General features: G+C 53.0%; 60 non-coding genes across 60 annotated transcripts; 18 read left to right on the forward strand and 42 right to left on the reverse strand.

Annotated features, from left to right (window-relative positions):
* Positions 1 to 314: 314 nt before the first annotated feature.
* Positions 315 to 387, reverse strand: Trnav-aac. The gene has a single exon. It is a non-coding gene; the product is annotated as a tRNA-Val (tRNA).
* Positions 388 to 545: 158 nt separating this feature from the next.
* Positions 546 to 618, reverse strand: Trnav-cac. The gene has a single exon. It is a non-coding gene; the product is annotated as a tRNA-Val (tRNA).
* A 402-nt stretch (positions 619 to 1,020) lies between these two features.
* On the forward strand, positions 1,021 to 1,093 carry Trnap-agg. Its single transcript has one exon. It is a non-coding gene; the product is annotated as a tRNA-Pro (tRNA).
* A 193-nt stretch (positions 1,094 to 1,286) lies between these two features.
* Positions 1,287 to 1,359, reverse strand: Trnav-aac. Its single transcript has one exon. It is a non-coding gene; the product is annotated as a tRNA-Val (tRNA).
* A 158-nt stretch (positions 1,360 to 1,517) lies between these two features.
* On the reverse strand, positions 1,518 to 1,590 carry Trnav-cac. The gene has a single exon. It is a non-coding gene; the product is annotated as a tRNA-Val (tRNA).
* A 402-nt stretch (positions 1,591 to 1,992) lies between these two features.
* Trnap-agg lies at positions 1,993 to 2,064 on the forward strand. Its single transcript has one exon. It is a non-coding gene; the product is annotated as a tRNA-Pro (tRNA).
* A 194-nt stretch (positions 2,065 to 2,258) lies between these two features.
* Trnav-aac lies at positions 2,259 to 2,331 on the reverse strand. Its single transcript has one exon. It is a non-coding gene; the product is annotated as a tRNA-Val (tRNA).
* Positions 2,332 to 2,489: 158 nt separating this feature from the next.
* On the reverse strand, positions 2,490 to 2,562 carry Trnav-cac. The gene has a single exon. It is a non-coding gene; the product is annotated as a tRNA-Val (tRNA).
* Positions 2,563 to 2,964: 402 nt separating this feature from the next.
* Trnap-agg lies at positions 2,965 to 3,037 on the forward strand. Its single transcript has one exon. It is a non-coding gene; the product is annotated as a tRNA-Pro (tRNA).
* A 193-nt stretch (positions 3,038 to 3,230) lies between these two features.
* Trnav-aac lies at positions 3,231 to 3,303 on the reverse strand. Its single transcript has one exon. It is a non-coding gene; the product is annotated as a tRNA-Val (tRNA).
* A 158-nt stretch (positions 3,304 to 3,461) lies between these two features.
* Positions 3,462 to 3,534, reverse strand: Trnav-cac. Its single transcript has one exon. It is a non-coding gene; the product is annotated as a tRNA-Val (tRNA).
* A 402-nt stretch (positions 3,535 to 3,936) lies between these two features.
* Trnap-agg lies at positions 3,937 to 4,008 on the forward strand. Its single transcript has one exon. It is a non-coding gene; the product is annotated as a tRNA-Pro (tRNA).
* Positions 4,009 to 4,202: 194 nt separating this feature from the next.
* Trnav-aac lies at positions 4,203 to 4,275 on the reverse strand. Its single transcript has one exon. It is a non-coding gene; the product is annotated as a tRNA-Val (tRNA).
* A 158-nt stretch (positions 4,276 to 4,433) lies between these two features.
* Trnav-cac lies at positions 4,434 to 4,506 on the reverse strand. Its single transcript has one exon. It is a non-coding gene; the product is annotated as a tRNA-Val (tRNA).
* A 402-nt stretch (positions 4,507 to 4,908) lies between these two features.
* Positions 4,909 to 4,980, forward strand: Trnap-agg. Its single transcript has one exon. It is a non-coding gene; the product is annotated as a tRNA-Pro (tRNA).
* Positions 4,981 to 5,174: 194 nt separating this feature from the next.
* Positions 5,175 to 5,247, reverse strand: Trnav-aac. Its single transcript has one exon. It is a non-coding gene; the product is annotated as a tRNA-Val (tRNA).
* Positions 5,248 to 5,405: 158 nt separating this feature from the next.
* On the reverse strand, positions 5,406 to 5,478 carry Trnav-cac. Its single transcript has one exon. It is a non-coding gene; the product is annotated as a tRNA-Val (tRNA).
* A 402-nt stretch (positions 5,479 to 5,880) lies between these two features.
* On the forward strand, positions 5,881 to 5,952 carry Trnap-agg. The gene has a single exon. It is a non-coding gene; the product is annotated as a tRNA-Pro (tRNA).
* A 194-nt stretch (positions 5,953 to 6,146) lies between these two features.
* Trnav-aac lies at positions 6,147 to 6,219 on the reverse strand. The gene has a single exon. It is a non-coding gene; the product is annotated as a tRNA-Val (tRNA).
* A 158-nt stretch (positions 6,220 to 6,377) lies between these two features.
* Trnav-cac lies at positions 6,378 to 6,450 on the reverse strand. The gene has a single exon. It is a non-coding gene; the product is annotated as a tRNA-Val (tRNA).
* A 402-nt stretch (positions 6,451 to 6,852) lies between these two features.
* Trnap-agg lies at positions 6,853 to 6,924 on the forward strand. Its single transcript has one exon. It is a non-coding gene; the product is annotated as a tRNA-Pro (tRNA).
* Positions 6,925 to 7,118: 194 nt separating this feature from the next.
* Positions 7,119 to 7,191, reverse strand: Trnav-aac. The gene has a single exon. It is a non-coding gene; the product is annotated as a tRNA-Val (tRNA).
* Positions 7,192 to 7,349: 158 nt separating this feature from the next.
* Positions 7,350 to 7,422, reverse strand: Trnav-cac. Its single transcript has one exon. It is a non-coding gene; the product is annotated as a tRNA-Val (tRNA).
* Positions 7,423 to 7,824: 402 nt separating this feature from the next.
* Trnat-agu lies at positions 7,825 to 7,896 on the forward strand. The gene has a single exon. It is a non-coding gene; the product is annotated as a tRNA-Thr (tRNA).
* A 194-nt stretch (positions 7,897 to 8,090) lies between these two features.
* Trnav-aac lies at positions 8,091 to 8,163 on the reverse strand. The gene has a single exon. It is a non-coding gene; the product is annotated as a tRNA-Val (tRNA).
* A 158-nt stretch (positions 8,164 to 8,321) lies between these two features.
* Trnav-cac lies at positions 8,322 to 8,394 on the reverse strand. Its single transcript has one exon. It is a non-coding gene; the product is annotated as a tRNA-Val (tRNA).
* A 668-nt stretch (positions 8,395 to 9,062) lies between these two features.
* On the reverse strand, positions 9,063 to 9,135 carry Trnav-aac. The gene has a single exon. It is a non-coding gene; the product is annotated as a tRNA-Val (tRNA).
* Positions 9,136 to 9,293: 158 nt separating this feature from the next.
* Positions 9,294 to 9,366, reverse strand: Trnav-cac. The gene has a single exon. It is a non-coding gene; the product is annotated as a tRNA-Val (tRNA).
* Positions 9,367 to 10,034: 668 nt separating this feature from the next.
* Trnav-aac lies at positions 10,035 to 10,107 on the reverse strand. The gene has a single exon. It is a non-coding gene; the product is annotated as a tRNA-Val (tRNA).
* A 158-nt stretch (positions 10,108 to 10,265) lies between these two features.
* On the reverse strand, positions 10,266 to 10,338 carry Trnav-cac. Its single transcript has one exon. It is a non-coding gene; the product is annotated as a tRNA-Val (tRNA).
* A 402-nt stretch (positions 10,339 to 10,740) lies between these two features.
* On the forward strand, positions 10,741 to 10,812 carry Trnap-agg. The gene has a single exon. It is a non-coding gene; the product is annotated as a tRNA-Pro (tRNA).
* Positions 10,813 to 11,006: 194 nt separating this feature from the next.
* Trnav-aac lies at positions 11,007 to 11,079 on the reverse strand. The gene has a single exon. It is a non-coding gene; the product is annotated as a tRNA-Val (tRNA).
* Positions 11,080 to 11,237: 158 nt separating this feature from the next.
* Trnav-cac lies at positions 11,238 to 11,310 on the reverse strand. The gene has a single exon. It is a non-coding gene; the product is annotated as a tRNA-Val (tRNA).
* A 402-nt stretch (positions 11,311 to 11,712) lies between these two features.
* Trnap-agg lies at positions 11,713 to 11,784 on the forward strand. The gene has a single exon. It is a non-coding gene; the product is annotated as a tRNA-Pro (tRNA).
* Positions 11,785 to 11,978: 194 nt separating this feature from the next.
* On the reverse strand, positions 11,979 to 12,051 carry Trnav-aac. The gene has a single exon. It is a non-coding gene; the product is annotated as a tRNA-Val (tRNA).
* A 158-nt stretch (positions 12,052 to 12,209) lies between these two features.
* Trnav-cac lies at positions 12,210 to 12,282 on the reverse strand. Its single transcript has one exon. It is a non-coding gene; the product is annotated as a tRNA-Val (tRNA).
* A 402-nt stretch (positions 12,283 to 12,684) lies between these two features.
* Positions 12,685 to 12,756, forward strand: Trnap-agg. The gene has a single exon. It is a non-coding gene; the product is annotated as a tRNA-Pro (tRNA).
* Positions 12,757 to 12,950: 194 nt separating this feature from the next.
* Trnav-aac lies at positions 12,951 to 13,023 on the reverse strand. The gene has a single exon. It is a non-coding gene; the product is annotated as a tRNA-Val (tRNA).
* A 158-nt stretch (positions 13,024 to 13,181) lies between these two features.
* On the reverse strand, positions 13,182 to 13,254 carry Trnav-cac. The gene has a single exon. It is a non-coding gene; the product is annotated as a tRNA-Val (tRNA).
* Positions 13,255 to 13,656: 402 nt separating this feature from the next.
* On the forward strand, positions 13,657 to 13,728 carry Trnap-agg. Its single transcript has one exon. It is a non-coding gene; the product is annotated as a tRNA-Pro (tRNA).
* A 194-nt stretch (positions 13,729 to 13,922) lies between these two features.
* Positions 13,923 to 13,995, reverse strand: Trnav-aac. The gene has a single exon. It is a non-coding gene; the product is annotated as a tRNA-Val (tRNA).
* A 158-nt stretch (positions 13,996 to 14,153) lies between these two features.
* Trnav-cac lies at positions 14,154 to 14,226 on the reverse strand. Its single transcript has one exon. It is a non-coding gene; the product is annotated as a tRNA-Val (tRNA).
* A 402-nt stretch (positions 14,227 to 14,628) lies between these two features.
* On the forward strand, positions 14,629 to 14,700 carry Trnap-agg. Its single transcript has one exon. It is a non-coding gene; the product is annotated as a tRNA-Pro (tRNA).
* A 194-nt stretch (positions 14,701 to 14,894) lies between these two features.
* Positions 14,895 to 14,967, reverse strand: Trnav-aac. Its single transcript has one exon. It is a non-coding gene; the product is annotated as a tRNA-Val (tRNA).
* A 158-nt stretch (positions 14,968 to 15,125) lies between these two features.
* On the reverse strand, positions 15,126 to 15,198 carry Trnav-cac. The gene has a single exon. It is a non-coding gene; the product is annotated as a tRNA-Val (tRNA).
* A 402-nt stretch (positions 15,199 to 15,600) lies between these two features.
* Positions 15,601 to 15,672, forward strand: Trnat-agu. The gene has a single exon. It is a non-coding gene; the product is annotated as a tRNA-Thr (tRNA).
* A 194-nt stretch (positions 15,673 to 15,866) lies between these two features.
* Trnav-aac lies at positions 15,867 to 15,939 on the reverse strand. Its single transcript has one exon. It is a non-coding gene; the product is annotated as a tRNA-Val (tRNA).
* Positions 15,940 to 16,097: 158 nt separating this feature from the next.
* Trnav-cac lies at positions 16,098 to 16,170 on the reverse strand. The gene has a single exon. It is a non-coding gene; the product is annotated as a tRNA-Val (tRNA).
* A 402-nt stretch (positions 16,171 to 16,572) lies between these two features.
* On the forward strand, positions 16,573 to 16,644 carry Trnap-agg. The gene has a single exon. It is a non-coding gene; the product is annotated as a tRNA-Pro (tRNA).
* Positions 16,645 to 16,838: 194 nt separating this feature from the next.
* Positions 16,839 to 16,911, reverse strand: Trnav-aac. Its single transcript has one exon. It is a non-coding gene; the product is annotated as a tRNA-Val (tRNA).
* Positions 16,912 to 17,069: 158 nt separating this feature from the next.
* Positions 17,070 to 17,142, reverse strand: Trnav-cac. The gene has a single exon. It is a non-coding gene; the product is annotated as a tRNA-Val (tRNA).
* Positions 17,143 to 17,544: 402 nt separating this feature from the next.
* On the forward strand, positions 17,545 to 17,616 carry Trnat-agu. The gene has a single exon. It is a non-coding gene; the product is annotated as a tRNA-Thr (tRNA).
* A 194-nt stretch (positions 17,617 to 17,810) lies between these two features.
* On the reverse strand, positions 17,811 to 17,883 carry Trnav-aac. The gene has a single exon. It is a non-coding gene; the product is annotated as a tRNA-Val (tRNA).
* Positions 17,884 to 18,041: 158 nt separating this feature from the next.
* On the reverse strand, positions 18,042 to 18,114 carry Trnav-cac. Its single transcript has one exon. It is a non-coding gene; the product is annotated as a tRNA-Val (tRNA).
* Positions 18,115 to 18,516: 402 nt separating this feature from the next.
* Positions 18,517 to 18,588, forward strand: Trnap-agg. Its single transcript has one exon. It is a non-coding gene; the product is annotated as a tRNA-Pro (tRNA).
* A 194-nt stretch (positions 18,589 to 18,782) lies between these two features.
* Trnav-aac lies at positions 18,783 to 18,855 on the reverse strand. Its single transcript has one exon. It is a non-coding gene; the product is annotated as a tRNA-Val (tRNA).
* Positions 18,856 to 19,013: 158 nt separating this feature from the next.
* On the reverse strand, positions 19,014 to 19,086 carry Trnav-cac. The gene has a single exon. It is a non-coding gene; the product is annotated as a tRNA-Val (tRNA).
* Positions 19,087 to 19,488: 402 nt separating this feature from the next.
* Positions 19,489 to 19,560, forward strand: Trnap-agg. Its single transcript has one exon. It is a non-coding gene; the product is annotated as a tRNA-Pro (tRNA).
* Positions 19,561 to 19,754: 194 nt separating this feature from the next.
* Trnav-aac lies at positions 19,755 to 19,827 on the reverse strand. The gene has a single exon. It is a non-coding gene; the product is annotated as a tRNA-Val (tRNA).
* Positions 19,828 to 19,985: 158 nt separating this feature from the next.
* On the reverse strand, positions 19,986 to 20,058 carry Trnav-cac. The gene has a single exon. It is a non-coding gene; the product is annotated as a tRNA-Val (tRNA).
* Between the last annotated feature and the right edge of the window lie 4,804 nt (positions 20,059 to 24,862).

Genomic DNA, 24,862 nt, shown 5'->3' on the forward strand with positions numbered 1-24,862 from the left:
TGGGGAGAAGGGAGGCCCAAAAAAAAATAAAAAAAAAAAACAAAAAAAAAAAAAAAAAAAAAGGGGTATGATTCCTGCTTAGGGTGCAGGAGGTCCCGGGTTCATATCCCGAACGAGCCCTAGCGTTTTGTGCAAACTGATCGCACGTCAGTGGCTGAGTCAGCGCAAAAAGCTCGCCGTCAATATCAAATGAATTTCTTATTCGATGTGAGCAATTGACACTCTGGTCCGACGCGTGAAGGCGATTACGAAGGTTTCGGGTACAGATGGTAGCAGATGCATGTTAGTAAGTCTTGCTTAAAGTGATGAAAATGTGTTTCCGCCCGGGATCGAAGCGGGGACCTTCTGCGTGTTAGGCAGACGTGATAACCGCTACACCACGGAAACTGCTTGTGTGCACCTTACTTCACAGACAACTTGTACTGATGTTGCCATCGTAACTAAAAAATTCAATAAATGTGGTACTTGCAAAACGAAGGGACATGCAGCAGATCCACACACGACGTGGCTCATTGGAGGACAATACGACATAGGCAGGAAAATACTGTTCCCGCCCGGGATCGAACCGGGGACCTTCTGCGTGTGAAGCAGACGTGATAACCGCTACACTACGGAAACGACGGACCCGAGGAGTCCATCCTTGTTCACTCGAACTTGCCTCAGCCTTTCTCAAGTCCGCGAATGCACACACGACAGTTCTTTTGTCAGCCTGGAACCCATCACAGCCGAGGGCTCAAGAAGTCTTCGGGGTGCTCGAGAGGGTGTCTGCCGTAGCACCCCTAACGAGATAGCGGCGTTTCACGCAGTCGTTATTGCAAGTCATACCAGCAAAAGCAATCACTTTCTCAGCAGCAGGCAGTGCGAGCCCAGCGGCAGCTCTACATGAAGGTACCAATAGCCCAGGAAGGCCGCCGACTGCGGGAATTCGCGCCGCCCCCATCCCGCCAGCGTACACGAGACTTCCAGGGCACCCTGGACGACATCTAGGGACTGCAACAATTGGCATTCGCCGTGTCACAGGGCTCGTTGGTCTAGGGGTATGATTCCTGCTTAGGGTGCAGGAGGTCCCGGGTTCAAATCCCGGACGAGCACTAGCGTTTTGTGCAAACTGATCGTACGGCAGTGGCTGAGTCAGCGCAAAAAGCTCGCCGTCAATATCAAATGAATTTCTTATTCGATGAGAGCAATTGACACTCGGGTCCGACGAGTGAAGGCGGTTACGAAGGTTTCGGGTACAGATGGTAGCAGATGCATGTTAGTAAGTCTTGCTTAAAGTGATGAAAAAGTGTTTCCGCCCGGGATCGAACCGGGGACCTTCTGCGTGTTAGGCACACGCGATAACCGCTACACCACGGAAACTGGTTGTGCGCACTTTACTTCACAGACAACTTGTAGTGATGTTGCCATCGTAACTCAAAAATTCAATAAATGTGGTACTTGCAAAACGAAGGGACATGCAGCAGATCCACACACGACGTGGCTCATTGGAGGACGATACGACATAGGCAGGAAAATACTGTTCCCGCCCGGGATCGAACCGGGGACCTTCTGCGTGTGAAGCAGACGTGATAACCGCTACACTACGGAAACGACGGACCCGAGGAGTCCATCCTTGTTCACTCGAACTTGCCTCAGCCTTTCTCTAGTCCGCGAATGCACACACGACAGTTCTTTTGTCAGCCTGGAACCCATCACAGCCGAGGGCTCAAGAAGTCTTCGGGGTGCTCGAGAGGGTGTCTGCCGTAGCACCCCTAACGAGATAGCGGCGTTTCACGCAGTCGTTATTGCAAGTCATACCAGCAAAAGCAATCACTTTCTCAGCAGCAGGCAGTGCGAGCCCAGCGGCAGCTCTACATGAAGGTACCAATAGCCCAGGAAGGCCGCCGACTGCGGGAATTCGCGCCGCCCCCATCCCGCCAGCGTACACGAGACTTCCAGGGCACCCTGGACGACATCTAGGGACTGCAATAATTGGCATTGGCCGTGTCGCAGGGCTCGTTGGTCTAGGGGTATGATTCCTGCTTAGGGTGCAGGAGGTCCCGGGTTCAAATCCCGGACGAGCCCTAGCGTTTTGTGCAAACTGATCGCACGTCAGTGGCTGAGTCAGCGCAAAAAGCTCGCCGTCAATATCAAATGAATTTCTTATTCGATGTGAGCAATTGACACTCTGGTCCGACGCGTGAAGGCGATTACGAAGGTTTCGGGTACAGATGGTAGCAGATGCATGGTAGTAAGTCTTGCTTAAAGTGATGAAAAAGTGTTTCCGCCCGGGGTCGAACCGGGGACCTTCTGCGTGTTAGGCAGACGTGATAACCGCTACACCACGGAAACTGCTTGTGTGCACCTTACTTCACAGACAACTTGTACTGATGTTGCCATCGTAACTCAAAAATTCAATAAATGCGGTACTTGCAAAACGAAGGGACATGCAGCAGATCCACACACGACGTGGCTCATTGGAGGACAATACGACATAGGCAGGAAAACACTGTTCCCGCCCGGGATCGAACCGGGGACCTTCTGCGTGTGAAGCAGACGTGATAACCGCTACACTACGGAAACGACGGACCCGAGGAGTCCATCCTTGTTCACTCGAACTTGCCTCAGCCTTTCTCTCGTCCGCGAATGCACACACGACAGTTCTTTTGTCAGCCTGGAACCCATCACAGCCGAGGGCTCAAGAAGTCTTCGGGGTGCTCGAGAGGGTGTCTGCCGTAGCACCCCTAACGAGATAGCGGCGTTTCACGCAGTCGTTATTGCAAGTCATACCAGCAAAAGCAATCACTTTCTCAGCAGCAGGCAGTGCGAGCCCAGCGGCAGCTCTACATGAAGGTACCAATAGCCCAGGAAGGCCGCCGACTGCGGGAATTCGCGCCGCCCCCATCCCGCCAGCGTACACGAGACTTCCAGGGCACCCTGGACGACATCTAGGGACTGCAACAATTGGCATTCGCCGTGTCACAGGGCTCGTTGGTCTAGGGGTATGATTCCTGCTTAGGGTGCAGGAGGTCCCGGGTTCAAATCCCGGACGAGCACTAGCGTTTTGTGCAAACTGATCGTACGGCAGTGGCTGAGTCAGCGCAAAAAGCTCGCCGTCAATATCAAATGAATTTCTTATTCGATGAGAGCAATTGACACTCGGGTCCGACGAGTGAAGGCGGTTACGAAGGTTTCGGGTACAGATGGTAGCAGATGCATGTTAGTAAGTCTTGCTTAAAGTAATGAAAAAGTGTTTCCGCCCGGGATCGAACCGGGGACCTTCTGCGTGTTAGGCACACGCGATAACCGCTACACCACGGAAACTGGTTGTGCGCACTTTACTTCACAGACAACTTGTAGTGATGTTGCCATCGTAACTCAAAAATTCAATAAATGTGGTACTTGCAAAACGAAGGGACATGCAGCAGATCCACACACGACGTGGCTCATTGGAGGACAATACGACATAGGCAGGAAAATACTGTTCCCGCCCGGGATCGAACCGGGGACCTTCTGCGTGTGAAGCAGACGTGATAACCGCTACACTACGGAAACGACGGACCCGAGGAGTCCATCCTTGTTCACTCGAACTTGCCTCAGCCTTTCTCTAGTCCGCGAATGCACACACGACAGTTCTTTTGTCAGCCTGGAACCCATCACAGCCGAGGGCTCAAGAAGTCTTCGGGGTGCTCGAGAGGGTGTCTGCCGTAGCACCCGTAACGAGATAGCGGCGTTTCACGCAGTCGTTATTGCAAGTCATACCAGCAAAAGCAATCACTTTCTCAGCAGCAGGCAGTGCGAGCCCAGCGGCAGCTCTACATGAAGGTACCAATAGCCCAGGAAGGCCGCCGACTGCGGGAATTCGCGCCGCCCCCATCCCGCCAGCGTACACGAGACTTCCAGGGCACCCTGGACGACATCTAGGGACTGCAATAATTGGCATTGGCCGTGTCGCAGGGCTCGTTGGTCTAGGGGTATGATTCCTGCTTAGGGTGCAGGAGGTCCCGGGTTCAAATCCCGGACGAGCCCTAGCGTTTTGTGCAAACTGATCGCACGTCAGTGGCTGAGTCAGCGCAAAAAGCTCGCCGTCAATATCAAATGAATTTCTTATTCGATGTGAGCAATTGACACTCTGGTCCGACGCGTGAAGGCGATTACGAAGGTTTCGGGTACAGGTGGTAGCAGATGCATGTTAGTTAGTCTTGTTTAAAGTGATGAAAAAGTGTTTCCGCCCGGGATCGTACCGGGGACCTCCTGCGTGTTAGGCAGACGTGATAACCGCTACACCACGGAAACTTGTTGCGCGCACTTTACTTCACAGACAACTTGTAGTGATGTTGCCATCGTAACTAAAAATTTCAATAAATGTGGTACTTGCAAAACGAAGGGACATGCAGCAGATCCACACACGATGTGGCTCATTGGAGGACAATACGACATAGGCAGGAAAACACTGTTCCCGCCCGGGATCGAACCGGGGACCTTCTGCGTGTGAAGCAGACGTGATAACCGCTACACTACGGAAACGACGGACGCGAGGAGTCCATCCTCGTTCACTCGAACTTGCCTCAGCCTTTCTCTCGTCCGCGAATGCACACACGACAGTTCTTTTGTCAGCCTGGAACCCATCACAGCCGAGGGCTCAAGAAGTCTTCGGGGTGCTCGAGAGGGTGTCTGCCGTAGCACCCCTAACGAGATAGCGGCGTTTCGCGCAGTCGTTATTGCAAGTCATATCAGCAAAAGCAATCACTTTCTCAGCAGCAGGCAGTGCGAGCCCAGCGGCAGCTCTACATGAAGGTACCAATAGCCCAGGAATGCCGCCGACCGCGGGAATTCGCGGCGCCCCCATCCCGCCAGCGTACACGAGACCTCCAGGGCACCCTGGACGACGTCGAGGGACTGCAATAATTGGCATTCGCCGTGTCACAGGGCTCGTTGGTCTAGGGGTATGATTCCTGCTTAGGGTGCAGGAGGTCCCGGGTTCAAATCCCGGACGCGCCCTAGCGTTCTGTGCAAACTGATCGCACGTCAGTGGCTGAGTCAGCGCAAAAATCTCGCCGTCAATATCAAATGAATTTCTTATTCGATGTGAGCAATTGACACTCTGGTCCGACGCGTGAAGGCGATTACGAAGGTTTCGGGTACAGGTGGTAGCAGATGCATGTTAGTTAGTCTTGTTTAAAGTGATGAAAAACTGTTTCCGCCCGGGATCGAACCGGGGACCTTCTGCGTGTTAGGCAGACGTGATAACCGCTACACCACGGAAACTTGTTGTGCGCACTTTACTTCACAGACAACTTGTAGTGATGTTGCCATCGTAACTAAAAAATTCAATAAATGTGGTACTTGCAAAACGAAGGGACATGCAGCAGATCCACACACGATGTGGCTCATTGGAGGACAATACGACATAGGCAGGAAAACACTGTTCCCGCCCGGGATCGAACCGGGGACCTTCTGCGTGTGAAGCAGACGTGATAACCGCTACACTACGGAAACGACGGACGCGAGGAGTCCATCCTTGTTCACTCGAACTTGCCTCAGCCTTTCTCTCGTCCGCGAATGCACACACGACAGTTCTTTTGTCAGCCTGGAACCCATCACAGCCGAGGGCTCAAGAAGTCTTCGGGGTGCTCGAGAGGGTGTCTGCCGTAGCACCCCTAACGAGATAGCGGCGTTTCGCGCAGTCGTTATTGCAAGTCATATCAGCAAAAGCAATCACTTTCTCAGCAGCAGGCAGTGCGAGCCCAGCAACAGCTCTACATGAAGGTACCAATAGCCCAGGAATGCCGCCGACCGCGGGAATTCGCGGCGCCCCCATCCCGCCAGCGTACACGAGACCTCCAGGGCACCCTGGACGACGTCGAGGGACTGCAATAATTGGCATTCGCCGTGTCACAGGGCTCGTTGGTCTAGGGGTATGATTCCTGCTTAGGGTGCAGGAGGTCCCGGGTTCAAATCCCGGACGCGCCCTAGCGTTCTGTGCAAACTGATCGCACGTCAGTGGCTGAGTCAGCGCAAAAATCTCGCCGTCAATATCAAATGAATTTCTTATTCGATGTGAGCAATTGACACTCTGGTCCGACGCGTGAAGGCGATTACGAAGGTTTCGGGTACAGGTGGTAGCAGATGCATGTTAGTTAGTCTTGTTTAAAGTGATGAAAAACTGTTTCCGCCCGGGATCGAACCGGGGACCTTCTGCGTGTTAGGCAGACGTGATAACCGCTACACCACGGAAACTTGTTGTGCGCACTTTACTTCACAGACAACTTGTAGTGATGTTGCCATCGTAACTAAAAAATTCAATAAATGTGGTACTTGCAAAACGAAGGGACATGCAGCAGATCCACACACGATGTGGCTCATTGGAGGACAATACGACATAGGCAGGAAAACACTGTTCCCGCCCGGGATCGAACCGGGGACCTTCTGCGTGTGAAGCAGACGTGATAACCGCTACACTACGGAAACGACGGACGCGAGGAGTCCATCCTTGTTCACTCGAACTTGCCTCAGCCTTTCTCTCGTCCGCGAATGCACACACGACAGTTCTTTTGTCAGCCTGGAACCCATCACAGCCGAGGGCTCAAGAAGTCTTCGGGGTGCTCGAGAGGGTGTCTGCCGTAGCACCCCTAACGAGATAGCGGCGTTTCGCGCAGTCGTTATTGCAAGTCATATCAGCAAAAGCAATCACTTTCTCAGCAGCAGGCAGTGCGAGCCCAGCGGCAGCTCTACATGAAGGTACCAATAGCCCAGGAATGCCGCCGACCGCGGGAATTCGCGGCGCCCCCATCCCGCCAGCGTACACGAGACCTCCAGGGCACCCTGGACGACGTCGAGGGACTGCAATAATTGGCATTCGCCGTGTCACAGGGCTCGTTGGTCTAGGGGTATGATTCCTGCTTAGGGTGCAGGAGGTCCCGGGTTCAAATCCCGGACGCGCCCTAGCGTTCTGTGCAAACTGATCGCACGTCAGTGGCTGAGTCAGCGCAAAAATCTCGCCGTCAATATCAAATGAATTTCTTATTCGATGTGAGCAATTGACACTCTGGTCCGACGCGTGAAGGCGATTACGAAGGTTTCGGGTACAGGTGGTAGCAGATGCATGTTAGTTAGTCTTGTTTAAAGTGATGAAAAACTGTTTCCGCCCGGGATCGAACCGGGGACCTTCTGCGTGTTAGGCAGACGTGATAACCGCTACACCACGGAAACTTGTTGTGCGCACTTTACTTCACAGACAACTTGTAGTGATGTTGCCATCGTAACTAAAAAATTCAATAAATGTGGTACTTGCAAAACGAAGGGACATGCAGCAGATCCACACACGATGTGGCTCATTGGAGGACAATACGACATAGGCAGGAAAACACTGTTCCCGCCCGGGATCGAACCGGGGACCTTCTGCGTGTGAAGCAGACGTGATAACCGCTACACTACGGAAACGACGGACGCGAGGAGTCCATCCTTGTTCACTCGAACTTGCCTCAGCCTTTCTCTCGTCCGCGAATGCACACACGACAGTTCTTTTGTCAGCCTGGAACCCATCACAGCCGAGGGCTCAAGAAGTCTTCGGGGTGCTCGAGAGGGTGTCTGCCGTAGCACCCCTAACGAGATAGCGGCGTTTCGCGCAGTCGTTATTGCAAGTCATATCAGCAAAAGCAATCACTTTCTCAGCAGCAGGCAGTGCGAGCCCAGCGGCAGCTCTACATGAAGGTACCAATAGCCCAGGAATGCCGCCGACCGCGGGAATTCGCGGCGCCCCCATCCCGCCAGCGTACACGAGACCTCCAGGGCACCCTGGACGACGTCGAGGGACTGCAATAATTGGCATTCGCCGTGTCACAGGGCTCGTTGGTCTAGGGGTATGATTCCTGCTTAGTTTGCAGGAGGTCCCGGGTTCAAATCCCGGACGCGCCCTAGCGTTCTGTGCAAACTGATCGCACGTCAGTGGCTGAGTCAGCGCAAAAATCTCGCCGTCAATATCAAATGAATTTCTTATTCGATGTGAGCAATTGACACTCTGGTCCGACGCGTGAAGGCGATTACGAAGGTTTCGGGTACAGGTGGTAGCAGATGCATGTTAGTTAGTCTTGTTTGAAGTGATGAAAAACTGTTTCCGCCCGGGATCGAACCGGGGACCTTCTGCGTGTTAGGCAGACGTGATAACCGCTACACCACGGAAACTTGTTGTGCGCACTTTACTTCACAGACAACTTGTAGTGATGTTGCCATCGTAACTAAAAAATTCAATAAATGTGGTACTTGCAAAACGAAGGGACATGCAGCAGATCCACACACGATGTGGCTCATTGGATGACAATACGACATAGGCAGGAAAACACTGTTCCCGCCCGGGATCGAACCGGAGACCTTCTGCGTGTGAAGCAGACGTGATAACCGCTACACTACGGAAACGACGGACGCGAGGAGTCCATCCTTGTTCACTCGAACTTGCCTCAGCCTTTCTCTCGTCCGCGAATGCACACACGACAGTTCTTTTGTCAGCCTGGAACCCATCACAGCCGAGGGCTCAAGAAGTCTTCGGGGTGCTCGAGAGGGTGTCTGCCGTAGCACCCCTAACGAGATAGCGGCGTTTCGCGCAGTCGTTATTGCAAGTCATATCAGCAAAAGCAATCACTTTCTCAGCAGCAGGCAGTGCGAGCCCAGCGGCAGCTCTACATGAAGGTACCAATAGCCCAGGAATGCCGCCGACCGCGGGAATTCGCGGCGCCCCCATCCCGCCAGCGTACACGAGACCTCCAGGGCACCCTGGACGACGTCGAGGGACTGCAATAATTGGCATTCGCCGTGTCACAGGGCTCTTTGGTCTAGGGGTATGATTCCTGCTTAGGGTGCAGGAGGTCCCGGGTTCAAATCCCGGACGCGCCCTAGCGTTCTGTGCAAACTGATCGCACGTCAGTGGCTGAGTCAGCGCAAAAATCTCGCCGTCAATATCAAATGAATTTCTTATTCGATGTGAGCAATTGACACTCTGGTCCGACGCGTGAAGGCGATTACGAAGGTTTCGGGTACAGGTGGTAGCAGATGCATGTTAGTTAGTCTTGTTTAAAGTGATGAAAAAGTGTTTCCGCCCGGGATCGAACCGGGGACCTTCTGCGTGTTAGGCAAACGTGATAACCGCTACACCACGGAAACTTGTTGTGCGCACTTTACTTCACAGACAACTTGTAGTGATGTTGCCATCGTAACTAAAAAATTCAATAAATGTGGTACTTGCAAAACGAAGGGACATGCAGCAGATCCACACACGACGTGGCTCATTGGAGGACAATACGACATAGGCAGGAAAATACTGTTCCCGCCCGGGATCGAACCGGGGACCTTCTGCGTGTGAAGCAGACGTGATAACCGCTACACTACGGAATCGACGGACCCGAGGAGTCCATCCTTGTTCACTCGAACTTGCCTCAGCCTTTCTCTCGTCCGCGAATGCACACACGACAGTTCTTTTGTCAGCCTGGAACCCATCACAGCCGAGGGCTCAAGAAGTCTTCGGGGTGCTCGAGAGGGTGTCTGCCGTAGCACCCCTAACGAGATAGCGGCGTTTCGCGCAGTCGTTATTGCAAGTCATATCAGCAAAAGCAATCACTTTCTCAGCAGCAGGCAGTGCGAGCCCAGCGGCAGCTCTACATGAAGGTACCAATAGCCCAGGAATGCCGCCGACCGCGGGAATTCGCGGCGCCCCCATCCCGCCAGCGTACACGAGACCTCCAGGGCACCCTGGACGACGTCGAGGGACTGCAATAATTGGCATTCGCCGTGTCACAGGGCTCTTTGGTCTAGGGGTATGATTCCTGCTTAGGGTGCAGGAGGTCCCGGGTTCAAATCCCGGACGCGCCCTGGCGTTCTGTGCAAACTGATCGCACGTCAGTGGCTGAGTCAGCGCAAAAATCTCGCCGTCAATATCAAATGAATTTCTTATTCGATGTGAGCAATTGACACTCTGGTCCGACGCGTGAAGGCGATTACGAAGGTTTCGGGTACAGGTGGTAGCAGATGCATGTTAGTTAGTCTTGTTTAAAGTGATGAAAAAGTGTTTCCGCCCGGGATCGAACCGGGGACCTTCTGCGTGTTAGGCAAACGTGATAACCGCTACACCACGGAAACTTGTTGTGCGCACTTTACTTCACAGACAACTTGTAGTGATGTTGCCATCGTAACTAAAAAATTCAATAAATGTGGTACTTGCAAAACGAAGGGACATGCAGCAGATCCACACACGACGTGGCTCATTGGAGGACAATACGACATAGGCAGGAAAATACTGTTCCCGCCCGGGATCGAACCGGGGACCTTCTGCGTGTGAAGCAGACGTGATAACCGCTACACTACGGAATCGACGGACCCGAGGAGTCCATCCTTGTTCACTCGAACTTGCCTCAGCCTTTCTCTCGTCCGCGAATGCACACACGACAGTTCTTTTGTCAGCCTGGAACCCATCACAGCCGAGGGCTCAAGAAGTCTTCGGGGTGCTCGAGAGGGTGTCTGCCGTAGCACCCCTAACGTGATAGCGGCGTTTCGCGCAGTCGTTATTGCAAGTCATATCAGCAAAAGCAATCACTTTCTCAGCAGCAGGCAGTGCGAGCCCAGCGGCAGCTCTACATGAAGGTACCAATAGCCCAGGAATGCCGCCGACCGCGGGAATTCGCGGCGCCCCCATCCCGCCAGCGTACACGAGACCTCCAGGGCACCCTGGACGACGTCGAGGGACTGCAATAATTGGCATTCGCCGTGTCACAGGGCTCGTTGGTCTAGGGGTATGATTCCTGCTTAGGGTGCAGGAGGTCCCGGGTTCAAATCCCGGACGCGCCCTAGCGTTTTGTGCAAACTGATCGCACGTCAGTGGCTGAGTCAGCGCAAAAATCTCGCCGTCAATATCAAATGAATTTCTTATTGGATGTGAGCAATTGACACTCTGGTCCGACGCGTGAAGGCGATTACGAAGGTTTCGGGTACAGGTGGTAGCAGATGCATGTTAGTTAGTCTTGTTTAAAGTGATGAAAAAGTGTTTCCGCCCGGGATCGTACCGGGGACCTCCTGCGTGTTAGGCAGACGTGATAACCGCTACACCACGGAAACTTGTTGTGCGCACTTTACTTCACAGACAACTTGTAGTGATGTTGCCATCGTAACTAAAAATTTCAATAAATGTGGTACTTGCAAAACGAAGGGACATGCAGCAGATCCACACACGATGTGGCTCATTGGAGGACAATACGACATAGGCAGGAAAACACTGTTCCCGCCCGGGATCGAACCGGGGACCTTCTGCGTGTGAAGCAGACGTGATAACCGCTACACTACGGAAACGACGGACGCGAGGAGTCCATCCTCGTTCACTCGAACTTGCCTCAGCCTTTCTCTCGTCCGCGAATGCACACACGACAGTTCTTTTGTCAGCCTGGAACCCATCACAGCCGAGGGCTCAAGAAGTCTTCGGGGTGCTCGAGAGGGTGTCTGCCGTAGCACCCCTAACGAGATAGCGGCGTTTCGCGCAGTCGTTATTGCAAGTCATATCAGCAAAAGCAATCACTTTCTCAGCAGCAGGCAGTGCGAGCCCAGCGGCAGCTCTACATGAAGGTACCAATAGCCCAGGAATGCCGCCGACCGCGGGAATTCGCGGCGCCCCCATCCCGCCAGCGTACACGAGACCTCCAGGGCACCCTGGACGACGTCGAGGGACTGCAATAATTGGCATTCGCCGTGTCACAGGGCTCGTTGGTCTAGGGGTATGATTCCTGCTTAGGGTGCAGGAGGTCCCGGGTTCAAATCCCGGACGCGCCCTAGCGTTCTGTGCAAACTGATCGCACGTCAGTGGCTGAGTCAGCGCAAAAATCTCGCCGTCAATATCAAATGAATTTCTTATTCGATGTGAGCAATTGACACTCTGGTCCGACGCGTGAAGGCGATTACGAAGGTTTCGGGTACAGGTGGTAGCAGATGCATGTTAGTTAGTCTTGTTTAAAGTGATGAAAAAGTGTTTCCGCCCGGGATCGAACCGGGGACCTTCTGCGTGTTAGGCAAACGTGATAACCGCTACACCACGGAAACTTGTTGTGCGCACTTTACTTCACAGACAACTTGTAGTGATGTTGCCATCGTAACTAAAAAATTCAATAAATGTGGTACTTGCAAAACGAAGGGACATGCAGCAGATCCACACACGACGTGGCTCATTGGAGGACAATACGACATAGGCAGGAAAATACTGTTCCCGCCCGGGATCGAACCGGTGACCTTCTGCGTGTGAAGCAGACGTGATAACCGCTACACTACGGAATCGACGGACCCGAGGAGTCCATCCTTGTTCACTCGAACTTGCCTCAGCCTTTCTCTCGTCCGCGAATGCACACACGACAGTTCTTTTGTCAGCCTGGAACCCATCACAGCCGAGGGCTCAAGAAGTCTTCGGGGTGCTCGAGAGGGTGTCTGCCGTAGCACCCCTAACGTGATAGCGGCGTTTCGCGCAGTCGTTATTGCAAGTCATATCAGCAAAAGCAATCACTTTCTCAGCAGCAGGCAGTGCGAGCCCAGCGGCAGCTCTACATGAAGGTACCAATAGCCCAGGAATGCCGCCGACCGCGGGAATTCGCGGCGCCCCCATCCCGCCAGCGTACACGAGACCTCCAGGGCACCCTGGACGACGTCGAGGGACTGCAATAATTGGCATTCGCCGTGTCACAGGGCTCGTTGGTCTAGGGGTATGATTCCTGCTTAGGGTGCAGGAGGTCCCGGGTTCAAATCCCGGACGCGCCCTAGCGTTCTGTGCAAACTGATCGCACGTCAGTGGCTGAGTCAGCGCAAAAATCTCGCCGTCAATATCAAATGAATTTCTTATTCGATGTGAGCAATTGACACTCTGGTCCGACGCGTGAAGGCGATTACGAAGGTTTCGGGTACAGGTGGTAGCAGATGCATGTTAGTTAGTCTTGTTTAAAGTGATGAAAAACTGTTTCCGCCCGGGATCGAACCGGGGACCTTCTGCGTGTTAGGCAGACGTGATAACCGCTACACCACGGAAACTTATTGTGCGCACTTTACTTCACAGACAACTTGTAGTGATGTTGCCATCGTAACTAAAAAATTCAATAAATGTGGTACTTGCAAAACGAAGGGACATGCAGCAGATCCACACACGACGTGGCTCATTGGAGGACAATACGACATAGGCAGGAAAATACTGTTCCCGCCCGGGATCGAACCGGGGACCTTCTGCGTGTGAAGCAGACGTGATAACCGCTACACTACGGAATCGACGGACCCGAGGAGTCCATCCTTGTTCACTCGAACTTGCCTCAGCCTTTCTCTCGTCCGCGAATGCACACACGACAGTTCTTTTGTCAGCCTGGAACCCATCACAGCCGAGGGCTCAAGAAGTCTTCGGGGTGCTCGAGAGGGTGTCTGCCGTAGCACCCCTAACGAGATAGCGGCGTTTCGCGCAGTCGTTATTGCAAGTCATATCAGCAAAAGCAATCACTTTCTCAGCAGCAGGCAGTGCGAGCCCAGCGGCAGCTCTACATGAAGGTACCAATAGCCCAGGAATGCCGCCGACCGCGGGAATTCGCGGCGCCCCCATCCCGCCAGCGTACACGAGACCTCCAGGGCACCCTGGACGACGTCGAGGGACTGCAATAATTGGCATTCGCCGTGTCACAGGGCTCGTTGGTCTAGGGGTATGATTCCTGCTTAGGGTGCAGGAGGTCCCGGGTTCAAATCCCGGACGCGCCCTAGCGTTCTGTGCAAACTGATCGCACGTCAGTGGCTGAGTCAGCGCAAAAATCTCGCCGTCAATATCAAATGAATTTCTTATTCGATGTGAGCAATTGACACTCTGGTCCGACGCGTGAAGGCGATTACGAAGGTTTCGGGTACAGGTGGTAGCAGATGCATGTTAGTTAGTCTTGTTTAAAGTGATGAAAAAGTGTTTCCGCCCGGGATCGAACCGGGGACCTTCTGCGTGTTAGGCAAACGTGATAACCGCTACACCACGGAAACTTGTTGTGCGCAATTTACTTCACAGACAACTTGTAGTGATGTTGCCATCGTAACTAAAAAATTCAATAAATGTGGTACTTGCAAAACGAAGGGACATGCAGCAGATCCACACACGACGTGGCTCATTGGAGGACAATACGACATAGGCAGGAAAATACTGTTCCCGCCCGGGATCGAACCGGTGACCTTCTGCGTGTGAAGCAGACGTGATAACCGCTACACTACGGAATCGACGGACCCGAGGAGTCCATCCTTGTTCACTCGAACTTGCCTCAGCCTTTCTCTCGTCCGCGAATGCACACACGACAGTTCTTTTGTCAGCCTGGAACCCATCACAGCCGAGGGCTCAAGAAGTCTTCGGGGTGCTCGAGAGGGTGTCTGCCGTAGCACCCCTAACGTGATAGCGGCGTTTCGCGCAGTCGTTATTGCAAGTCATATCAGCAAAAGCAATCACTTTCTCAGCAGCAGGCAGTGCGAGCCCAGCGGCAGCTCTACATGAAGGTACCAATAGCCCAGGAATGCCGCCGACCGCGGGAATTCGCGGCGCCCCCATCCCGCCAGCGTACACGAGACCTCCAGGGCACCCTGGACGACGTCGAGGGACTGCAATAATTGGCATTCGCCGTGTCACAGGGCTCGTTGGTCTAGGGGTATGATTCCTGCTTAGGGTGCAGGAGGTCCCGGGTTCAAATCCCGGACGCGCCCTAGCGTTCTGTGCAAACTGATCGCACGTCAGTGGCTGAGTCAGCGCAAAAATCTCGCCGTCAATATCAAATGAATTTCTTATTCGATGTGAGCAATTGACACTCTGGTCCGACGCGTGAAGGCGATTACGAAGGTTTCGGGTACAGGTGGTAGCAGATGCATGTTAGTTAGTCTTGTTTAAAGTGATGAAAAACTGTTTCCGCCCGGGATCGAACCGGGGACCTTCTGCGTGTTAGGCAGACGTGATAACCGCTACACCACGGAAACTTATTGTGCGCACTTTACTTCACAGACAACTTGTAGTGATGTTGCCATCGTAACTAAAAAATTCAATAAATGTGGTACTTGCAAAACGAAGGGACATGCAGCAGATCCACACACGACGTGGCTCATTGGAGGACAATACGACATAGGCAGGAAAATACTGTTCCCGCCCGGGATCGAACCGGGGACCTTCTGCGTGTGAAGCAGACGTGATAACCGCTACACTACGGAATCGACGGACCCGAGGAGTCCATCCTTGTTCACTCGAACTTGCCTCAGCCTTTCTCTCGTCCGCGAATGCACACACGACAGTTCTTTTGTCAGCCTGGAACCCATCACAGCCGAGGGCTCAAGAAGTCTTCGGGGTGCTCGAGAGGGTGTCTGCCGTAGCACCCCTAACGAGATAGCGGCGTTTCGCGCAGTCGTTATTGCAAGTCATATCAGCAAAAGCAATCACTTTCTCAGCAGCAGGCAGTGCGAGCCCAGCGGCAGCTCTACATGAAGGTACCAATAGCCCAGGAATGCCGCCGACCGCGGGAATTCGCGGCGCCCCCATCCCGCCAGCGTACACGAGACCTCCAGGGCACCCTGGACGACGTCGAGGGACTGCAATAATTGGCATTCGCCGTGTCACAGGGCTCGTTGGTCTAGGGGTATGATTCCTGCTTAGTTTGCAGGAGGTCCCGGGTTCAAATCCCGGACGCGCCCTAGCGTTCTGTGCAAACTGATCGCACGTCAGTGGCTGAGTCAGCGCAAAAATCTCGCCGTCAATATCAAATGAATTTCTTATTCGATGTGAGCAATTGACACTCTGGTCCGACGCGTGAAGGCGATTACGAAGGTTTCGGGTACAGGTGGTAGCAGATGCATGTTAGTTAGTCTTGTTTAAAGTGATGAAAAACTGTTTCCGCCCGGGATCGAACCGGGGACCTTCTGCGTGTTAGGCAGACGTGATAACCGCTACACCACGGAAACTTGTTGTGCGCACTTTACTTCACAGACAACTTGTAGTGATGTTGCCATCGTAACTAAAAAATTCAATAAATGTGGTACTTGCAAAACGAAGGGACATGCAGCAGATCCACACACGATGTGGCTCATTGGATGACAATACGACATAGGCAGGAAAACACTGTTCCCGCCCGGGATCGAACCGGAGACCTTCTGCGTGTGAAGCAGACGTGATAACCGCTACACTACGGAAACGACGGACGCGAGGAGTCCATCCTTGTTCACTCGAACTTGCCTCAGCCTTTCTCTCGTCCGCGAATGCACACACGACAGTTCTTTTGTCAGCCTGGAACCCATCACAGCCGAGGGCTCAAGAAGTCTTCGGGGTGCTCGAGAGGGTGTCTGCCGTAGCACCCCTAACGAGATAGCGGCGTTTCGCGCAGTCGTTATTGCAAGTCATATCAGCAAAAGCAATCACTTTCTCAGCAGCAGGCAGTGCGAGCCCAGCGGCAGCTCTACATGAAGGTACCAATAGCCCAGGAATGCCGCCGACCGCGGGAATTCGCGGCGCCCCCATCCCGCCAGCGTACACGAGACCTCCAGGGCACCCTGGACGACGTCGAGGGACTGCAATAATTGGCATTCGCCGTGTCACAGGGCTCGTTGGTCTAGGGGTATGATTCCTGCTTAGGGTGCAGGAGGTCCCGGGTTCAAATCCCGGACGCGCCCTAGCGTTCTGTGCAAACTGATCGCACGTCAGTGGCTGAGTCAGCGCAAAAATCTCGCCGTCAATATCAAATGAATTTCTTATTCGATGTGAGCAATTGACACTCTGGTCCGACGCGTGAAGGCGATTACGAAGGTTTCGGGTACAGGTGGTAGCAGATGCATGTTAGTTAGTCTTGTTTAAAGTGATGAAAAACTGTTTCCGCCCGGGATCGTACCGGGGACCTTCTGCGTGTTAGGCAGACGTGATAACCGCTACACCACGGAAACTTGTTGTGCGCACTTTACTTCACAGACAACTTGTAGTGATGTTGCCATCGTAACTAAAAAATTCAATAAATGTGGTACTTGCAAAACGAAGGGACATGCAGCAGATCCACACACGATGTGGCTCATTGGAGGACAATACGACATAGGCAGGAAAACACTGTTCCCGCCCGGGATCGAACCGGGGACCTTCTGCGTGTGAAGCAGACGTGATAACCGCTACACTACGGAAACGACGGACGCGAGGAGTCCATCCTTGTTCACTCGAACTTGCCTCAGCCTTTCTCTCGTCCGCGAATGCACACACGACAGTTCTTTTGTCAGCCTGGAACCCATCACAGCCGAGGGCTCAAGAAGTCTTCGGGGTGCTCGAGAGGGTGTCTGCCGTAGCACCCCTAACGAGATAGCGGCGTTTCGCGCAGTCGTTATTGCAAGTCATATCAGCAAAAGCAATCACTTTCTCAGCAGCAGGCAGTGCGAGCCCAGCGGCAGCTCTACATGAAGGTACCAATAGCCCAGGAATGCCGCCGACCGCGGGAATTCGCGGCGCCCCCATCCCGCCAGCGTACACGAGACCTCCAGGGCACCCTGGACGACGTCGAGGGACTGCAATAATTGGCATTCGCCGTGTCACAGGGCTCGTTGGTCTAGGGGTATGATTCCTGCTTAGTTTGCAGGAGGTCCCGGGTTCAAATCCCGGACGCGCCCTAGCGTTCTGTGCAAACTGATCGCACGTCAGTGGCTGAGTCAGCGCAAAAATCTCGCCGTCAATATCAAATGAATTTCTTATTCGATGTGAGCAATTGACACTCTGGTCCGACGCGTGAAGGCGATTACGAAGGTTTCGGGTACAGGTGGTAGCAGATGCATGTTAGTTAGTCTTGTTTAAAGTGATGAAAAACTGTTTCCGCCCGGGATCGAACCGGGGACCTTCTGCGTGTTAGGCAGACGTGATAACCGCTACACCACGGAAACTTGTTGTGCGCACTTTACTTCACAGACAACTTGTAGTGATGTTGCCATCGTAACTAAAAAATTCAATAAATGTGGTACTTGCAAAACGAAGGGACATGCAGCAGATCCACACACGATGTGGCTCATTGGATGACAATACGACATAGGCAGGAAAACACTGTTCCCGCCCGGGATCGAACCGGAGACCTTCTGCGTGTGAAGCAGACGTGATAACCGCTACACTACGGAAACGACGGACGCCAGGAGTCCATCCTTGTTCACTCGAACTTGCCTCAGCCTTTCTCTCGTCCGCGAATGCACACACGACAGTTCTTTTGTCAGCCTGGAACCCATCACAGCCGAGGGCTCAAGAAGTCTTCGGGGTGCTCGAGAGGGTGTCTGCCGTAGCACCCCTAACGAGATAGCGGCGTTTCGCGCAGTCGTTATTGCAAGTCATATCAGCAAAAGCAATCACTTTCTCAGCAGCAGGCAGTGCGAGCCCAGCGGCAGCTCTACATGAAGGTACCAATAGCCCAGGAATGCCGCCGACCGCGGGAATTCGCGGCGCCCCCATCCCGCCAGCGTACACGAGACCTCCAGGGCACCCTGGACGACGTCGAGGGACTGCAATAATTGGCATTCGCCGTGTCACAGGGCTCGTTGGTCTAGGGGTATGATTCCTGCTTAGGGTGCAGGAGGTCCCGGGTTCAAATCCCGGACGCGCCCTAGCGTTCTGTGCAAACTGATCGCACGTCAGTGGCTGAGTCAGCGCAAAAATCTCGCCGTCAATATCAAATGAATTTCTTATTCGATGTGAGCAATTGACACTCTGGTCCGACGCGTGAAGGCGATTACGAAGGTTTCGGGTACAGGTGGTAGCAGATGCATGTTAGTTAGTCTTGTTTAAAGTGATGAAAAAGTGTTTCCGCCCGGGATCGAACCGGGGACCTTCTGCGTGTTAGGCAAACGTGATAACCGCTACACCACGGAAACTTGTTGTGCGCACTTTACTTCACAGACAACTTGTAGTGATGTTGCCATCGTAACTAAAAAATTCAATAAATGTGGTACTTGCAAAACGAAGGGACATGCAGCAGATCCACACACGACGTGGCTCATTGGAGGACAATACGACATAGGCAGGAAAATACTGTTCCCGCCCGGGATCGAACCGGGGACCTTCTGCGTGTGAAGCAGACGTGATAACCGCTACACTACGGAATCGACGGACCCGAGGAGTCCATCCTTGTTCACTCGAACTTGCCTCAGCCTTTCTCTCGTCCGCGAATGCACACACGACAGTTCTTTTGTCAGCCTGGAACCCATCACAGCCGAGGGCTCAAGAAGTCTTCGGGGTGCTCGAGAGGGTGTCTGCCGTAGCACCCCTAACGTGATAGCGGCGTTTCGCGCAGTCGTTATTGCAAGTCATATCAGCAAAAGCAATCACTTTCTCAGCAGCAGGCAGTGCGAGCCCAGCGGCAGCTCTACATGAAGGTACCAATAGCCCAGGAATGCCGCCGACCGCGGGAATTCGCGGCGCCCCCATCCCGCCAGCGTACACGAGACCTCCAGGGCACCCTGGACGACGTCGAGGGACTGCAATAATTGGCATTCGCCGTGTCACAGGGCTCGTTGGTCTAGGGGTATGATTCCTGCTTAGGGTGCAGGAGGTCCCGGGTTCAAATCCCGGACGCGCCCTAGCGTTTTGTGCAAACTGATCGCACGTCAGTGGCTGAGTCAGCGCAAAAATCTCGCCGTCAATATCAAATGAATTTCTTATTGGATGTGAGCAATTGACACTCTGGTCCGACGCGTGAAGGCGATTACGAAGGTTTCGGGTACAGGTGGTAGCAGATGCATGTTAGTTAGTCTTGTTTAAAGTGATGAAAAAGTGTTTCCGCCCGGGATCGTACCGGGGACCTCCTGCGTGTTAGGCAGACGTGATAACCGCTACACCACGGAAACTTGTTGTGCGCACTTTACTTCACAGACAACTTGTAGTGATGTTGCCATCGTAACTAAAAATTTCAATAAATGTGGTACTTGCAAAACGAAGGGACATGCAGCAGATCCACACACGATGTGGCTCATTGGAGGACAATACGACATAGGCAGGAAAACACTGTTCCCGCCCGGGATCGAACCGGGGACCTTCTGCGTGTGAAGCAGACGTGATAACCGCTACACTACGGAAACGACGGACGCGAGGAGTCCATCCTCGTTCACTCGAACTTGCCTCAGCCTTTCTCTCGTCCGCGAATGCACACACGACAGTTCTTTTGTCAGCCTGGAACCCATCACAGCCGAGGGCTCAAGAAGTCTTCGGGGTGCTCGAGAGGGTGTCTGCCGTAGCACCCCTAACGAGATAGCGGCGTTTCGCGCAGTCGTTATTGCAAGTCATATCAGCAAAAGCAATCACTTTCTCAGCAGCAGGCAGTGCGAGCCCAGCGGCAGCTCTACATGAAGGTACCAATAGCCCAGCTGCGGCTTGCGGTGCGGCACGTGGTGAGTCGAGGGCCGTTGCGGCGCGCATTACATCTTGTTGTTAACGACTAGAACCTAACATGGATCACCCAGAGCGCAAAGATACTTTGAAGTTTATGTTTGATGGCAGTTTCTCTCGACCGAAGTATTACGAAGTCGAACGATTTCTTGATGAAGACGTAAAATTACCCCCCACCGATATCATTGGTATCCATTTGTCTATTGTTAGTAGCACAGTTTATATCAAATTGCGTGACCCAGAATTGTGCGACAAAATCATCGAGTCATGTGGCGGTACCTATAAATTTCGACACAGTGACGGGAATGTTGGTGAGGTGACTGTTGTCCACGCTGGTCTTGGTATTCGCACCGTCAGGATTTTCGAGTTGCCTTTTGAAATCACGGCCGAACAAATTAATGCTTCTCTTCAGTCCTACGGCAAAATTATCAGTAACATTGCCGAAAAGTGGGCCTCGTTCCATAAGTATCCTGTCTTGAATGGTGTGCGGCAAATTAGGATCGAATTGCAACTGCATATTCCATCCTACCTAACGATTTGTGGATACAGGGCGATAATCATGTATGAGGGACAGCCCCGTACATGTTCCGGCTGTAATTCCACAGGCCACGTCCGAGCACAGTGCATCCAACGACGTGTAACACAGCTGCCTGCGGGTGAACTAGCCACTCCCACGCAACCGACAATATTACCGACTACTTATGTAGCGGCGGTCCGTGCTAATACACCCACGGCGCCGGCTGTGGACGTGGGACTTCGTGTGGCCGATATTACGCAGGACGGAGATGTACCTATGGAAATATCTACCACTCAGGAAGCTTTGCCGGCCACTGGCTTACTAGACGCGGCGCCCCGTGACGCCTCACATGAGGCAGCTCGGGTCGACGGCGTAGAGGCTGCTACTACCGATGTTGACAGACGGCAAGAGACAGGGACTCTTCCTCTTCCCTTAGAGAATGCGGAAGTCTCCGTCGGTAGGTCCTCCCCGAAAAAACAGAAGAAACGTCGGATCGCTCGTCCTGAGGCAGCCCAATCGGCGCCCCTCTTGCGTGAAAAGGCCAAACAAGCGGGCCGCATGATCTGCGATGACACTTCGGGGACCGACGATTGTCTTCCGTCGTTGGCCTCACCCATGACTATTGACGATGATGTCTCCAACCTTGACACGGGGAGGGCAGAGACTTGTGCACCACCGCGGACGGACCAAGTGCCGGATGCGCAGGGTGACGGCCCGCTATGCGGTTCCGGAACCGCCACAGCAGGCGCGACAACGGCTGTGTCTGTTGTCGATTGGGCGGATGACACTGAAGATATGGCCGGCACTCCCGACCGTGACGAACCGATGGCAACTGGTGATACGCTGCTTACGCCCCGGCGCAATGCAGCTTCCACGGACGGCGACGTCTAGACTTATTCGACCTCCGAAGCGGACGACTGCTGAAGGGATAAAAATCTTACCTGTTTCCATCTGCAGATGACCAGTCGTCCCATATCGCTCCGTTCACGACAATCCTATAAGATTTCTACTCTGAATGTAAACCGCATTGTCTCTCAAGCAAAAATCCACAGCCTTCGACAGTATTTACGGGCCGCTGATATAGATATTCTGTTCGTACAGGAAGCCATGACTCCACTCCTAGCCGATGTCCCCGGTTATGACGCCATTGTCAATATAGGAACGGAGGCCGGTACCATCATTCTGTATCGGGAAGGCATTGAATGTTCTTGTTTGTCCATGTTACCTACAGGACGGGGCATTGCCGCCCAGTTCCATGATGTACTCTTTCTTAATGTGTACGCTCCTTCCGGTTCCAGCGCGCGAGCGGCGAGGAAGGAGTTTTATACTGGAGAGATAGCGCCTTTAATCACCGACTTGCGTCTGCGTATTATTATGGGTGGTGACTTTAACTGCGTTTTGCGCCGCTCCGATCAAACGCCGAATTTTAACTTCAGTCAGGAACTGCTGACACTGGTCACAGAATTGCAGTTAGTCGACACGTGGGAGACCTTACACCCAGATGATGTTGCCTTTACTCACTTTACGCCGACGTCTTCCAGCAGGTTAGATCGCATATATGTGCACCGCGATCTTTTAGCCGACGTGGGAACTTGCGAATATTGGCCCGTTAATTTCAGTGACCATATCGCTTACCACACCGTCTTAAATCACTCGCCGCAGAAGGTTTACAGAGGCTTCGGACGATGGCAACTCAACTGTCGCCTCTTACAAGACGCCACTTTAGAGCGTGAGATACGGTCGGTTTGGCATTCCGTAACATCACGCAGACCCACGTACCCCACGTGGATTGATTGGTGGACGCTTTATGCAAAGAGGAAACTCATTATTTGCCTCAGACACCACGCCAGGATTCGCGCGCGCGGTGAGAAGGAAATCACTGAATTCTATTTCTGCGCCCTGCGAGAATTGTACCGGGATTATCATCAGGTGCCTAATAACATCACGCACGTACGCAGACTCCAAGCGAAAATTACATCCTTGATGGGACGGAACGCTATCGGCCACCAGATTCGTGCACGTGACTTCACCAACTTGCCGCAACAGCAGACGTCTGTTCACCATATCGTCCAACAGTTACATGCGGCGCGCAGGAAACTTATTCATAAGTTGCAAGATGCCGACGGTGCTTTTTATACCCAACACCGCGACATCAAAAACCATGTTGCCAACCACTTTGCCGCACTTTACACCCGTGCAGGTGTACCACATGAGAAAGTGCGAGAATGGTATCACTCTGGACACCCACCGTACCGCATTACCGACGACCACAATCGGGACTTGCTCGCTCCCTTTACCAACGAAGAACTAAAGGATGCCCTGCTTGCCGCACCACGAAATAAATCTCCGGGCACGGACGGGCTCTCTGTCGAGTTTTACGTCAAATATTGGCCTATATTAGGGGACGGACTCACGGAGATGTACAATGAAATACTACGTGGGATTGCTCTGCCCCAAGCCTTCACAGAGGGGTTAACTGTTTTACTACCTAAGACGCCGACGCCGATCACCACCAAAGATCTGCGGCCCATTACTTTGCTCAATGCGGACTTTAAACTTCTGACGCGCGCCCTCAATGCCCGATTACGGCAGCTGTTACCCGATCTTCTGGGACCATACCAAATGAGTGCGATACGTGGTCGCTCATTGTCCACCATTTTGGCGCTGTATCGGGATCTCGTCTCCCTCACCTGGGCCACCCACACTCCTATGGCCATAGCATTTCTCGATTTTGACAAGGCTTACGATCGGGCTGACTATCGTTATCTCAGTAGCGTGATGGAAACTATGGGCTTCAGTCTTAATTTTATCCACCTCATCAACAACTGTATCCGTGGTACCCGTACACGGTTCCTGATCAATAATACATTGACGGAGTACATCCAGCTCTCACGGGGTATCAAGCAAGGCTGCCCTCTCTCAACGACGCTTTATGCGATCCTCATGGAACCCTTGTTGCGCCGCCTACATCATAGCCTACCTGGATTCCAGTTTTATGGTGTCAAGTCTGTGGTCCAAGCATACGCCGACGATGTCAGCGTGCTCCTTAATGACGTTCGCGATGTCACCGCAGCGAAGCGCATTCTTGAGGAATTCCAAAGCGATAGTGGTGCAATGTTAAACGTCAATAAATCCGCCGTCTTAACGCTTGGTCAGGAACGACCGCTCACGGGCGACGCTTGGCTGCCCTGTGTACAGACTAGAAAACACCTTGATCTCTACGTCACGGCCCGGCCACTGGACATGTCTCACAAAAATTGGATACCCAAAATTCAGGCGATAAAAGCACTCCTGCGTGACCAAAATATGCGACACCTCGATCGTTTGCAGCGAGCCTTTTTCGTCAATTCTTATGCCCTCTCCAAATTACAGTTTGTTGCCGCCGTCCTACCCATGCCAACCACAGTAGCAAGATCACTTCTAGCGGCGGCCGCCTGGTACGTCTGGAAGCTCAATATTTTTAAGGTTTCCTTCACCACGACAGCTTTGCCATGCGATATGGGAGGCCTCGGCTTGAAAAACCCCGGCATTCACGCCTTGGCTCTGTATCTGAAACGCTCATGGCGTATACTCACCGCCAGCGAAGACACCGTCACGAAGCGGCTCTATCAGCTGTTCCGCCCTCCCAACTTATCTCCGCCTGTGGACATTGGCCGCGTCAGCCCGCACTTTCAGCATATAGCACTGTATTATCTTGAAAGTAGCTATCTCGACGACGAGCTTTTCAAGAAGCCGACAGTTCAACTGTACCGCCACTTACTTCGGCCGTCACTGCCTGGCCCCTTGGAAAAGAAGTATCCGGCTTGCAATTGGTCCCTCGTTTGGACTAACATTCATAATCCGACACTTCCGACAGATGTTCGCTCCAAATGGTATGACGTGGTCACTGAAACTGTGCCGACGCAAGAAAAGCGACACAGGATTAATCTTGAACCGAGTCCCTACTGCGGCTTGTGCCACGTGGTGGCGACTATTGCTCA

Source organism: Schistocerca americana, unplaced genomic scaffold, assembly GCF_021461395.2.
Source record: "Schistocerca americana isolate TAMUIC-IGC-003095 unplaced genomic scaffold, iqSchAmer2.1 HiC_scaffold_569, whole genome shotgun sequence".
Taxonomy (NCBI): Eukaryota; Metazoa; Arthropoda; class Insecta; order Orthoptera; family Acrididae; genus Schistocerca; species Schistocerca americana.